Source organism: Haliaeetus leucocephalus, unplaced genomic scaffold (genome assembly GCF_000737465.1).
Source record: "Haliaeetus leucocephalus isolate CR32 unplaced genomic scaffold, Haliaeetus_leucocephalus-4.0 Scaffold545, whole genome shotgun sequence".
Taxonomy (NCBI): domain Eukaryota; kingdom Metazoa; phylum Chordata; class Aves; order Accipitriformes; family Accipitridae; genus Haliaeetus; species Haliaeetus leucocephalus.
In genome coordinates this window covers 2,351,566-2,366,211 of record NW_010972981.1, presented here as the reverse complement: position 1 = coordinate 2,366,211, position 14,646 = coordinate 2,351,566, and positions in this window count along the sequence as shown.

The window sequence follows — 14,646 nt, the reverse complement described above, 5'->3', positions numbered from 1 at the left end:
ACCATTACTTTTGTGAAACTTTAATAGATAGGAAAATAATTTCTTCCTTGCTCTACTTCTGAAAATCAGGGTATAGGTGTCTGAAGCACTGATAGTTCTCACTGTAGATGAAATCTGAAGGAGTGGCAGATGATCAACAGCTCAGGGAAATCAAACCCTAGGTATTTGAAGTTGGGCGTCTAATCACTGAGCACCTCAAACTTCAAAGGAATTCACAAATTTTAGCCTTAATCTTGCTATGCTTCAGTGCCCATACGCAAAACGGAAGCACTTATGCCCTATTATTTAACAGGGGATCTCATCAGTACTGCAAGAGGTGCCACCACTTGAGAGACGTACCAGTGAAGTTCCTGGAAGAGCTCACGAGAAAATAGATACTTTCTTATTCGGTGAAGCTTTTGGATAAAGTGTAGTGAGTATTGTATGATAGGGCTGGCAAGGTTCACACATGGCCTGAGAGATATCCAGTTGTGAATATGCTCTCTTGAGAACTTTCCCATACAGGAAGATACTCACGAGCACAGAAGAAAGGAGGTGGCCCTGCAGGTCACCCCACAGTGATGTGGTCAGTCTTGCAGAGATGGCCTGCAAATCTAAACTATGATCCCCCCATGTTTCTCTCAGGATGCAGATCAACTGGACCTTTTCTTAGCACACATCTGCCACACCTTTGAAGGCCTGCTAGGGAAATTACTCAGCTGTAATTTTACAGATTTGGTTTGGAATTAAGTGGTTTTGCTACCAGGAAGCTCATTATTTCTAGAGCAGAATGAAAACTGAAAGACTTCAAAACTATTTTAATATATTTTTCTATGTTATAATCTCTGTATTATATAAAATCATGGTTGTTCTGATTATGTACTGACAGCCATTACCTCTGAATGCAATTCTTTAAATATCAGGAAATATCCAGCTAAAGCAGCTTCTGTAACATACCTAACTCCTACACAGCACTCTAACCTATCACTTTGTTAGGGTCTACGCCTCTCCAGTGCTGTTAGCAGAGTTGACCTCATGCAGCAAAAATTATATCTGCAAAAAAGTTTCTAAATACTATCCTGGTTGGTTCAAAGTTTAAAATTTTACTTTGAAAAGTAGAAATGCTATTTTCAAAACTATTCTGCTTGTGTTTCTATTCATTGTTTCCATGGCAGAGCTGAAAACTATTACAGCTGTGTTTTGGGTGGTCTATTGTATACCACTGTTGGTTTTGATTATTACGTTCAACACTCTCTTGGTATGTGTTTCACTGTCCCACTGTCTCCACACAAATAAGGAGTGGTGCTGCCTCCACCCATTGTTTATACAATTGCTCTGTGGTTACAAAGTGGGAAACATAACTTCTTGGCCCTCTTGTGCTGAAGGGGTTCCCATGTCCATACATTGGTTCCTAGGAGTGTGCCCTAAACACTAGGTTATAGCTTAGTATTTAAGAGGGCATCGCTCTGCCCTTCCTTCAGGAAAAGTCCTGGAACCAAATGTAGAACGTAGAGGAAGGAAGGAGCACGATTCAATGTCCAAGTGATAAGGACAGCTGGCTGAGATGAGGACACCAGGTTTCTGCTGGTTTGACTCTGTGTTTTATGTTGGACCATCATCAGATAAAAAAAAAACAAACGCCAAGGAGTATAGAAAGAAAGATACAGGCTAAGGTATTGCTGACCTGATTTTTAAACATGCTCTTAGAAAGACCTTCTGCTAAAGTCAATCAGGCAATGCATAGTGCATTTGCCTGGAATATACTGCTCAGTGTAATGGAGACTAACTTTCAATAACATGTGTTTTAAAGTCTGCATTTGGACATTGCTCCAGAAGATGTGATTTATTAAAGGTTCATAACTCTCAGAACAGAATTATGAGTAGTTAAAATACGGACTGTTGTCTGTAAGATACAGACGTCATTTGCTGCTGAAGATGGGAAAATAAAAGTGCTTCCTTGGACCCAGTATTGTGAAAATAAGTGATTGTGGGTGTAAAATTAGCAATTACGTGTATAAAATGGCAGTTGTAAATACAGTGTGCCTAAGCTGACCAGCAGAACACATCCTGTCCTGTACAGCAGCTAGCAAGGATCAGAGTAAACAAAAACTGCATTGTGGCCTGTCTTCTCTCGCTTTGCAATTATACAGCATTTGACCTTCTGCAGCTGAAGCGGGACCTTGTAGCCTAGCCATAAAAAACATCCTTTAGAAACCTACACCTTGAAGTGGGCTTAGGAGAGCTGAGACATGTGTACCTGGAATCAAAAGTAACTGATGCCTTACGACAGTCAACAGAAAACTTTCTTACGCGATGATAGAGTTTTTCTTTAACTATGCGGTCTCATGTGGTTTTAATTACTTGATGTAAGTGTTCCCATTTTACTTTGGTTTTCTTTGTCCAGTTTTCACCAAGAATAGGAAATCTGTAAAGGCAGAATTTTTAACTCAAATCATTATTCCAAACTTCTGGTGTTCGTCTGAAACTCTGAGCTTTCTGCATGTGTGTCTCCAGGTTAGTTCCGGCAATATCTTTAAATGATCTTTTTTGTATGTAAGATCTTCAATCCTTGATTGAAGATGGTGTCATGGTAAAAGTAAAAACAAAATAAAAACCTAGGGTATTACTTAAGGGAACTAAAATTAAGATCATTTCTCAAGTAGGAAAAATCTACAAGATGGGGCACAACAGACTTTTATATCCTGAATAAAAAAAAATCACTAAGCTTTTGTATTCATGAGAAACAGAAGTCTGTAACCTACTTGGCTAAACAGTAGAACAGGAGTTGGTTGAGCCCCCGAATGGACATAACTCTGGGTTGAATGGGGATGACTACAAGCCACACAGATCATGTTGTGAACACCATTGCCTCCTCTCTTTCCTCTGACTATATCCAAGTCTTGAATACATATTTCAAGGAACTGTGACCAGAATCCAGATGATTGATCACGGTAGCAGTAGAGTAAACTTTCAGTATATCTTCACATTGACAGTGAACCTGATATCAAACTTTAACCTGCAGCACTTTGCTTTCCTATAAAATAAGAATATTCTGTCCTAAATCACTGCCTTTTCAAAAACATAAACAAAACCAAAAAAGCCAACTCTTTTTGACTGGCTGCACTGATTTCCATATAATTCCAAGTTTCTTATCTCTCTGATTTCCCATGCACTCCTTCTTACCTTTCCTGATCTCCCATGAAACCCTGGCAGAGTATCAGCAGATCTGATAGTTTCTTCTGGGCTGGCTGCCATTACCATATTTTATGTACTTCAGGGTTTCTGTGGGATTGATGACGCACAATACATCATTGAAGTGCTGTGACCAAACAAGGTTTGCGTGCTGCAGCTTCCCCTAGCATTTTGCCAGAACTGCTGAGACCTATCAAGGGGCTGAAGAAAGATGAGTAGATGTTGGTGAGGGATGGAGGAACAGTGTTGAAACAGAGTAGATGTTGGGTAGGAGGAGAGGTCTAAAAACAGTGGCAGGGGAAGAGTTAGTAGGTGTTTCAGAAACATCTGAAATTGAAGGGAAGATAGAAATATTCTGGTTCAGGGTAAGATGTAAGGAATAGGCTATTAGGGTGAAAAGAAAATTGAGAATTGAATAGAATGGAAGGAAAAGAAAAAGGTGAGTTTGGCTTGGAAGAATGATGGCTGCAGGGCAGTATGATCGTGAACAGGAAGCTTCATTAGGATTTAGTAAAATAAGCGTCTTTGTATCCATGCCTTTGGCTGAACTGAACTATACTTTACAGCCTTCATGAAATAGCCTGTCCCTAACCATGGTCCATTGCTGTACAAGGTTATTAGTGTTAACCAGTGTATGACAAGGTTTATGTCTGCGCTGCAGGACAGGTACATCTCAGGATCCCATGGGTGAGCCTTGCAGTGATGTCCTAACCCCGTGTTGGGAAGACAATGGGGCGTACTGTCTGCCCCTTTACCTCACTGCCAGCAGAAGAAGACCTGGCTGCATGAACTGCTGTGTATGACTTTAGAGACATCAATTTGGACAGCTGGGCAATCAGTGCCACAAGACACACTGGAGAGTGTATCTGCCTTGATAGGCACTGCCAGGTTCCACTGATCTGGTGCTTTTATGATATGTGTAGGAACAGCAGAATATGATTTGAGCACAATATGCCTATGGAAATGCCATTCCAAAATTAGCAATAAATGATGTCAAGCTCTGTGCATGGTATATGCTCCCGGTTTCTTACAGGAAACATCATTAACTTGAATTTTAGGTTGTTAAACTTCATTTAACACCATCATATACTGTAAAAAATGTAAGAAATAGCTAGTACAGTCATTCAGCTCACTATCCCATTCTCCCACCCCAGTCTCACCTCTTGCCTCTTCATCTCAATAAGCACTGTCTTTGAAGAATGGTTGTGGGAGATGCATGAAGAAACCAAATACATGAAAATAAAAATTTTGGAAGAGGAGGACGAGGGGTCTCTCCTTTTTAGACCTCATTGCCAGATGCTGAGACTGTAAGGACAAGTGTAATCTATGTCTTCGTAAAAGCTTGCATTTTCCCTAAAGTGGCAGGTGCCTGCTTTTGCTTTAGACAAGAAATGCTGTAAGATTTTCCCAGTGTGACTCAATCTGATGGTTTTGAATCAAGGAAATCAACATGAATTTGAATTTTAGAGTTTCCAAAGTGGCAAAGGCTTAAAATTGTACCTTAGTGAATATATTTACAATTAAGACCTTCTGGGAAGTGTGAAAGAGGTAAGAGCAGTAAACATACAGAAATTAGTCTGGACAATTTCTCAACAAGGGAACTTCATTTTAAAATGTTTCCTCTGTACCAGTTAATAAAAATGAAGTTTAAGTATGGAATACTTCACAAAACTATTATTGCCTTTGACTTATTTGCAATCAGATGTGCTCCCTGAAACTACTTAGAAAAGCTTGAGCTGCAAAATGGAGGTGTGACTGCAGATCATATACAAACTACCTGCCATCTACCTTGCACAGGGGATGGGAGCAGCAAGGAGACAATCCATGGACATGTCGCTGCATAAACTTGACTACACATAACAATCATGTACTCATCCTGACACCCCCATCCCATTGTGCTTTTTTATTACTCCACTAGAAAACAGTAAGTGAGCCTAGATATGGTTGCTAACACTTTAGAATCATAGAATCATAGAATCATTTAGGTTGGAAAAGACTGTCAAGATCATCGAGTCCAACGATCAACCATGCCCACTAAACCATGTCCTGAAGTGCCTTGTCTATGCGCTTTTTGAACACCTCCAGGGATGGTGACTCAACCACTTCCCTGGGCAGCCTGTTCCAATGTCTGACAATCCTTTCAGTAAAGAAATTTTTCCTAATATCCAATCTAAACCTCCCCTGCTGCAACTTGAGACCATTTCCTCTCGTCCTATCACTAGTTACTTGATAGAAGAGACCAGCACCCATCTCACTACAACCCCCTTTCAGGTAGTTGTAGAGATCTCTCCCATAATGCAAAGGAGTTCTGAAAATCTAAACTCAGTTCATCAAAATGTGAAATGATTGGATTTAAATGGTTTTTTTAATGGCAAATCTCAGTGTAGACTTAACTGAAGGCATGTGAACACCTCCTTTGTTTTGATCTCTACGTAACACATATTACTAACTAGGGTGCGATTATAACATACGTATATACATGAAATACAAAGGTTGTATGAAGACTTAAGAAAATTTTCAGTGCTCATGCTGTTAATGTAAAACAGCCCTGTAATTGTCGTTATTATGTTCATAATTCTTTAGCTGACTTAATGTCCCTTCTCACACACTTTCATTTATCTGCTCCCCCAAATCTTAAGATTTTAAGTTTAAAAATGTAAAAACCTAGAATGTTGTGAGTTAGAATTGTCATGCCTGAACTCAGTCCAAAATTTCATATCATGTTAAGGATGAGGTGGTTTTAAAATAAGTGGCATTGTTGTGCTACCCTTTCTAGCTAAGACACAGAAAAGTTTGACTGCAGGTCCTGTGGCAATTATTTTACTTGCTTTTTCACTTTTGCAAATTAACACAAATGTCTTGCTGGTTCATTTAAAGCCTTTTATATTCCCTCCAAAATTTCTATCTTTATTGGATTCACATCTGTAGTTTTGTTTAATATGAACCAGATGCTGAAATCAAGGCAATATTTATTAGGACGCTTGCACTGAAGAAGGCTTGCTACAGACAATGTGTTGTGCTAGTTCTCTGGGTACAGTGTCACACAAAAATGAAGTATGCTGGAGGTTTTTTCTGTTTCTCTAATTACAAACAAAGCTTTCTAATCAATTACCTTCAAACTTCACAAGCAAAGAGATATGGACAAATGTACATAAAATTCCACAAGCTGTTGTACTTCATACATGAAACATTGTGCTGTTGTGAAAACTGCAGGTTGTTAATACACCAGTATAAATGGGCATGCATGGCTGCAGAATCTGTGTGATGGGATGATGCTGGGAAGACAACAGACAGCAGAGAGCAGAATGCACTCTTAGAATCAAAAATCAAAGCTAGCGATGAGAGCGGAAGCTGGGAGATGCAGCTGCTGCCATTGAGCAGCTGGTTGGTGGTGTCCTGTCTCTGTGAGAGGCAGCAGCTCCTGATGTGGGCTGAGTTACAAGACAGAGGGAGCTCAGATCTGCTGCTTCTCCAGAGATGTCAGCATCTTTCCACGCTGTCTGCAATATGTGCATGTCGGACATGTTTAAGATGCATCTGGTGTGCTTTAAATGCTGAATTAGATACATGGCCACTTTTTTGGTCACTGGATATAGGTCACTGAGTATCACACCTGGAAGGTATGAGATGTAGAAGGAACAGAATCTATGACATAGAAGAGAGAAAGATTCATTCAGTATCTATTTTGCTTAGACTCTATTTTTCTGTGCAAAATCATTATTCACTAAAAGGAGAGGCACAGCCAGTCTTTCGCCCTCATGAGCTGGAACATTTTGCTCTTGCAGCATAATCAGATTTTCCAAGCAAAACTCCTGGTTATTTCAGTCACATTTATGCAGCCGTACAAGGCCTTGGCAAAACTCAAGCACTGCAGAGCATGGTAATATTTCAAAGTATAAAATTTAAATCAATAACATATACTTAAATTTTAAAGGCCAAATTAAAAAAATATATTGTGTCTACGAAATATGCATACAGGTAACTGATTGCATTTTTCACATATTGAGTGTACCGTCTACAACAGTGTAGAGAGCACCTGCAACAGTGATATCCAGAATCATAATGGATCATATTCAGCATGCTTTCATTTCCTGGCAAGTTTTGGCTTGTGTTTTGCAAATGCAAAGGTTTAAGCTTAAGATCAAATCTTTATAAAGAATGGAGAATGAGTTAGAAACATGAAATAAAACACTAAAAAAATCTGTGTGGGAAATAATATTTTCCAACATACATTTCTTTCCGCTATTGGTTGGGACTTGGTGTTAAAATAATTGAATAAATAAAACAGAGTAGCACTGCATGTTTTGTAGTAAGGTATAACTGTTGTTTCAAAGGAACGAGGTGAATGCAGTATAGGCTTTGGTAGGAGCTTGCCTCAGTTATATGATAAAGGCCTAATTACAAGATCCAAATTGCTGTCAAATTAATCCCACCTTGGTACCAGGCACAGAATTTCTCCATGCATCATTCCCTTTCACACCAGTTCTCCTGTCTGTCCATCATTTGTTCTGCTTAGTACATATGTCTGTGCTTTGCAAGATCCAAATACAAATCCCTAAGCTGTAATTTCCTGAGGTATAACTACATGACTTCCTCTGTCATTCATCTCTCCTTTACCTTCCCCACCTGTAAAATGGGGCGAGAGACCCATATGCAGGAAGTTCCACAGTTTTGTCATAGTGCTAATCACCACAGTGTCTCTATGAATGTTTATAAAGTGCTTTGAAGATGAAAATTGCCAAAGAAGTGCTAGGGATGATTATTGTAAGTTAATGAATAAATTTCAACATGTATTTGATTGCCAGGTAATTCAGAAGGGAATCACCAACCCTTCCCTCTCTTCGAAGAAGAAAAGTTGACAGTCAGCTAGTTGCTAATTAGCACTCAACTGAAATGCCTCCAAAGCTGAGTGCTCCCAGTTGAGTCCTTTAAAAAGTAAGCTTTCCACTAATTGAAATATGCTGAAAGTTGAGCAGCGGGTGAGGTGTGTAACAGGTAAATCAGTATGGTGGAGTTGGGTATGTAGAAGGAATATTAAGCTTTTCCAGGTAGGGACTAGAACTTTGGGGGGAAACGCTAGCCAAAATGAGCATCTCTTTCATATTCACACATCTGTTCCCTTTCTGAAGCCTGGTTTGTAATCTGTCACAGGCAGGCGATGCTGCCATATATTTGTGAGGGCAAGTTAGGGAGGAAGGGTTGCTTAAAGATTGTATTGAAGTCTGGTGTTGCTTATTTCTTACTATATTGAGGGGTGGTTATAATGATTCTTGCTTTGGATTGAGATAGACTTAAAAAATTTTGAATACGTTAGAGCTGAGTGACTGTGCCACCTGCATTTAATTCATATTTAGCTTGTCGGTAAGGGAAGCTAGTGTATCGGAAAAGGGCTCGGACTCTTCAGGTCCTTACCTCTCTGCTGGCTGGTCTGATTTTTCGCTAGAGGGTCAGTCTCCCAGATCATAGTCTGCTCCTGTAGCCTCCCCCACCACTTCTTTGGATTACTTTTTTTTTTGGCTGGCTGCCAATGCTATAAACCGCAGTACTGTCTTCTCTGCTGCTGAAGGCTGTTTTCTTCCTCAGCCGCTGGGAGATGGCTGCAAGAGGCAAGTGACAGGAATTTCATCCCTTTCTTTTCCCTGCTTGACTGCTCTGGATTTACCACCCTCAGCATCAGCTCTTCGAGCTTTCTTCAGGGAAAACACACTCAACTCAACTTGTTGAGCACTTTGGGTAAAGAATCTCAGTTGCTTCAAACAGCACTTACCAGCATCACCCTCCAGTGATAACCCACCCCAAACTTCAGCAGTGTACATGGGGGCAGGGGAAAAAAAAAAAAAAAGAAAAAATGTGTAGGGTGAGAAACTACCAAGGCAGATATTTAGAAATGATTCATGGAAAAGGAACTCTGTACTCGGAAAGGGGCTATGGGCAGGTATGGGTGATATGAAGGAAAATGGGAGAAATGGAGTGAACATGGAAACAAGGGGGAGATGGAACAAAACAAGACAGAAGTGTTCTTGAAGCTGCTGGATTATGGAAAGCAGCCTTCGTGGTGTCCTCAGAGATGCAGCAAAACCAAGGTATATAAAATCTCTTTGGCGTTTTACCAGCCCGGAAGATGAACTGGTTCTGCCAATGGGCAGGTGTTCTTTGGTATCCTGAAGCTATTGCAGCCCAGGGAAGCTCCCCTGGAGGTCAAGGGCTGAATATTTCACACCCGGGACCTCATCCTCTCCTCCCAGCACCTCATGGAGCTATTTCCCTTGACAAGAGTCCTCTCTGGCATGGTCACGATGTACTTTGTAGTTGCAGTACCCAGGTGTGATGCAGGGTAGGTGGAGGCCTCCCAAGCATACTGTCCACTCAGAGTGCCAGCTGACAGCACCGTGAGGAGCAAGATGAAGCCTCTAGTGCTTAAAGCGTAATTCTCTTGTGAGCTGAAGAGCCAGACTCTGCAGCTGAGAGCTCCTACAGACCAGTATCCCCTCTGCATTAGGCACAAAGGGAGGACACTTAAAACACACTGAACGCTGGCTTACCATAGCTTAACTGGAGAGCTGGCAAGTCAGTTGGTCTGCTATATCTTGGTATCTTCAGAGGGCCCATCACTGTAACACCAAGATATGGTTTGCACCACTTTGAGTTTGTCTCATGTTTTCTTCCCCAGCTCTGTCTCTATGGGTAGAGCAGGCAGCCTGCTTGGTCAGAGATGGGCAGGGTCCTCAAAGACTGCATTCAGCTGAGCATTCATAAAGTTCCAAGACAAAATTTAATATCCATTTTGATTGCAGACAAAGACATTGTGTACACTGCAGAACTAAAAAATATTTCAAATCCCTTTTGTGTTATCATCCATTCAGAGTTACTTTGAGCATCATTGGTGAGTGCTGGAGCTGTAACTTTAATTTACTAGCATTAAATATGTGAAGAGAATTCTTAGAATTGTCATATGTATTGAATTATCATTATATGTAATTTATGCAAGGTAGGTTTGAGTTCACAAAAAGCCTGAAGCATTTAAAAGATGTGAACCCTTCTTGCTGCACTGTAAACTGTGAAACACAGTAGTTTTGGTGGGCCCCACTTACAGATTTTTTAAAAACCTTTCAGATAAAAATAATCATGTCATTTATTAATGACAGAAAAGGACAATTATCACGATGAAATAAACAGTAGTCTACATGGAAAAAGCCTGGAAGCGTATACTGAGCCCAGCAAATATTTTTAACAATGGATTAAACATACTTACTTAGTTTCCTGTCCACAAATTGTCTGTGAAAGGACAATGTTTTCCGGAATATGTTTTTTATTTCAATATATTAATATTTAATGCAAACAAATTACAGCTTCTAGATTTCTTAGAAACTGCAAGCATCTGGTACACTCTATTCTATAGCTATAGAAATTAACGGCAGTATTCAGATCTGAAACCTGTCAAAATCCTGTGTTTGAGCTCAGCAACTGAGTGTATATTACAGATGATGTGGTATTGCTGGTGGTTCTTCATTGTGCATCCCAACTTATGATAAGCAAATTTCATTTAGTCATTCATGAGCATCCACAGGAAAACAGTTTTGTTCTTTTAGCTAAGGTCACTCCATCAAAAGTCTTCAATGCTATCTGGCTTTTGTATAAACAAAGGACAGTTTGAAAAGGTAGTTTTGTTATTTTTTTCAAGAAATTCATGTTTACTTGAGTATTCTCAAGAAATCTCATTTCAAGTACCTCTGGTTTTTAGCTTTTCATTTGCTGTCTATCTTTTAACCAAGATCAGTCTCTCCTTTCCTGTCTTTTCAACAGCTACAAACCACCTTAAATGTATCCTTGTAAACCTGATTACTGACAGAGACTGAACAGTCAACGCATACCAGGGATAAATACAGCAATTACACCTATTTACAGCTGTATCTCTTTTCTGCATTATTATTATTACTAAGTGGTTATTAAAAATAGTGCAGCCTTCAGAGCTGCTTCGACTGTCAGCTTGGCAAAGCGAGGACCATGCCTCAGTTGCACGTGGCGCTTTTGGCAGTGCTGTGTCACGGGGCTGTCGATGCTGCGTGGCGTGGTGTGGCGTGGTGTGGCATGGGTGCCCTTGCAGTGCAGGCTGTGCCAGGGGCTCCGGTAATAGTCACGACGAGAAGGCAGCACCGGACCGCGTGTGATGGCATAAACAGAAGAGACAGATGAACAGACTGCTCTGGTTTATCCCTTCTCGCTCCCTGCTTGTGTCCTGGAAGAAGTTTCCACTGCTGGTTTTTGGTCCTTCTATCATAGCGCATCTCAGCTTCTCATAGGCACTGAGGGTTTCATGCTGGTGGGCGCAGTGGAAGACGACCCGCACCCTTCTGCTCCACCGAATCCACGCTTCCCGCTGAAATGAAGGGAACTTGTCCTCCAGAGCTGTCACAGTGGAGTCCTTGACTTACGTGGGTCCTTCTGTTTCTGCCCAGGAGAGGGCAATCCAGCACCCAGACATCAGCCAGCTCAGCGCGCCATGTCTTGAGGCTCCTTGGGGTGTCGGGGGTCTGTGTGGTTAGCGCCTGGCCCGAGGGGCACGAAACATGGCTCGCTCTCCGCTGGTGGGGTCTGATGGCACACTTCTACCCAGCTCCCCTTCCTCAGCTGGGAATCGCAGGCCCGCATCCCGGTGCCTGCCTGCTCTGGTGTGCCGTCGCCTCCTTTCCTGCCCAGGTGCTGCACCCAGGCGGGGGCCGGGAGAGCCTACGCGGTGCGGAGGTTTGGGGTCTGGGTAACTGAGGTGGTCACACTCCTTCCTCTCTGGGCTCGGAGGGGTGGGGAAAGGCTCTCTGCTTTGAGGCACGGCGGTATTTGCACGTGCATATACCCGTGTAAATGCAGCTCCGCACAAGCTGTTTCCTCATCTGTTTGTAGCTGTGCATATGCGGGCACAGGAATATATTCATTTTCAGATTTGGGGAGACTAACTAGTCTCTTCCTCTTGTTTTCCTCCACCTCTTTTTTCCTCTGCTCACATTAAACTCATTTTCCAGATTAAGGAATTTATTGATTGTCCTACATCTTGGGCCAGATGTTTACCTCTGACCCCAGAGCCGCTTTGGGTATCAGCTTGATGCCAGTGGTGCAGGGGTTTGGAGCTGCCCAGGCAGTGGGGCTGGCTGCACGGCCCCTAACTGGCCCTCCCGGAGAGCACACGGAACTTTAAAGGCAGCAGATCCAAGTGGGAATCAAGATGACAGTGTCAGGATCCCTGTAACTTTATTTTCCTTTGATTCTGCCTTCTGTTTTACTCTTCTGCGTGTCACACTGGTCTAGATGATAACAGGCAACTGGAAGTGCTGCCGGAGCCTGTAATTAGCAGGTTGCTACCCTGGGACTTGGTTCTTGCCGGTGGGCTGTAGGTGTGCGATAATTTGCCAGTTAATCAATGGGAATTATTAAAATATCACTGCATATTTTTGCTTTGCACTAGACCCGTACACAGAAGCTCTTATATGGGGTGTGGGGGGAGTATCTGGGGTTCCCAATCATGAAAGCAAATCCTACTGCTGACTCACTTTCAGGACTCTGAGTTTGGTGGTTTTTTTTTATTTTAAAGCAACCTCTTCCGTTCCCCCTACCTCAGCCAAAATGAAAAATATTACTATTATTGCCATGTTTAGCTTCTTGAAACAGTGAATTTTAGCCTAGTCAAAAAGTCCTTAAACAGATACAGTTTTCAAGCTATGCAGAATTCCACCATTTTAACTACAAAAAGCAACGTGTCCCTTCTTGGGCAAATAGGTTTTACTTTGCATTTGCTTTGTAAACAAAGTAAAATCCACAGTTTGGTGGGTTGGTTTTTTTTTTGACATTTATTTAAGTAGGTGGTACTTCAGCCATAAAAATTTTGTGTATTAGTGCTGTAACTCTGTAATTTTTTTGGTCATTTTGGTTTTAGGCTTTAAGGTAGCTCTGCTAGGATCTGTTAAGAGTACAAGGTAGACGCAGGGAAGTTTTCTCCTAGGTACACAGCCATGTTAGAGGTTTCTTGTGCGGCCAGTGAACCCTGGCAGAGCACTGTCGCTGTCATTGCAGCACTATTGAGCCGAACGTTGTACATGCCATTTATTAAACTCAGCACTTCCTGTGATGGTACTGGAGCGACAGCACAGCATTGCTACATAGCTGGGGAGCATCTAGAGAGAGAAGCGAAATACCCCATGTATTATCTGTTGGCTCTGTGTTTAGTGACAGAAGCTGTGGGAAGTCTATAAAACAGCTCAATACGTCACTTCTTATGGAAACTGTTATTCCACAAGAGCGTACAGAAATAGTTTTGCTGAACAGCGACTGGTAGATCAAAGACAAATTGTGATCCCAATCAGTGGTCACTAGAATAAAACAACGAACTTTTGTATTTTATCCTGAAGAGAGAACTCAGGTTTTCCAGATTTAGCCGAGTGCCAGCAAAACCGGAATTTTTCAAATCTGTCTTAAAATATTCCTACATTCAGTCAGAGTTGAATTAATTTTTTGGCAGTGGGTGAAGCCATATCACACTCAACTATTTGGTGGGACTGTTACATAAATTTAGAAAACGTAATGGCGCGTGCCTTGATTTCCCCATCTGCGAAATGGGTGATCCCGCAGCGTTCCTGCGAAGCACCCCGGCTGAGAACTGCTGTGATTGCAGCTGATTGTTATTCTCTTAATCATATTAGTTAAATCTGTTCCTAGAGTGGTTCCATTTGCTTGAATGAATTTACATCAGAGATTAATTCAGTGCTGTTTATTGTTGTTTTTACATTTATTCAGTACTGTAAATAATGCCTGATACTTTACAGCTGCGTATAAAGACACAGTCCGTGCTTCAAGGGCTTTTTTGTACAGGTCATTGAAGGCTCCCCTCTTAAGCCTGGCACTTTCCCATGTAGCGGATGAGCCCATTTTGTTTCCTCTATATTTTGAGGACTTTTCGTTCACGTGGTATCCGCTTCCCAGCACTTTCCTGCAAGTATGATTCAACAGATAAAGTTCATCCTTCACCTCCAAGGGGTGACTACCTCCTCTCTGCCCTCCCCTCCTCCCTCGGCTGCCCCGTGTCCCCCCGTCCCCCGATTTTCGGTATCTTTCCTTCGCAACCTACTCTAACCACTGCTGGATTTACGCCCAGCAAGGATCCTGAAAATAGGGACCGGTCTCCTACCTAGCCGCCGCCACCTTTAAGCCGGATAGCTGCTTTTAAACCGCTCCATTTGTGTCTTCCTAGCCGCCGCCGAAGGGGGTTGCCGGCGGTCGTTCGGGGGGCTCGTTCTGCCACCCGGCTCTTTGTGTTTTTACGTTTTTTTGCCGGGAGGTTTCTGTGATTAGCATTTGACTGCTCTCCATTGTGCGCGAAGTGCGGTGCGTGGAGGTGATTTCTTTGTGCAGGCTCCCCGGCCCCGGCCCCGGCCATCCCGCCGGCGGCGAGGCCGCCCTCCCTCTCGTCCCCCCCCAACTGCCCGGGCG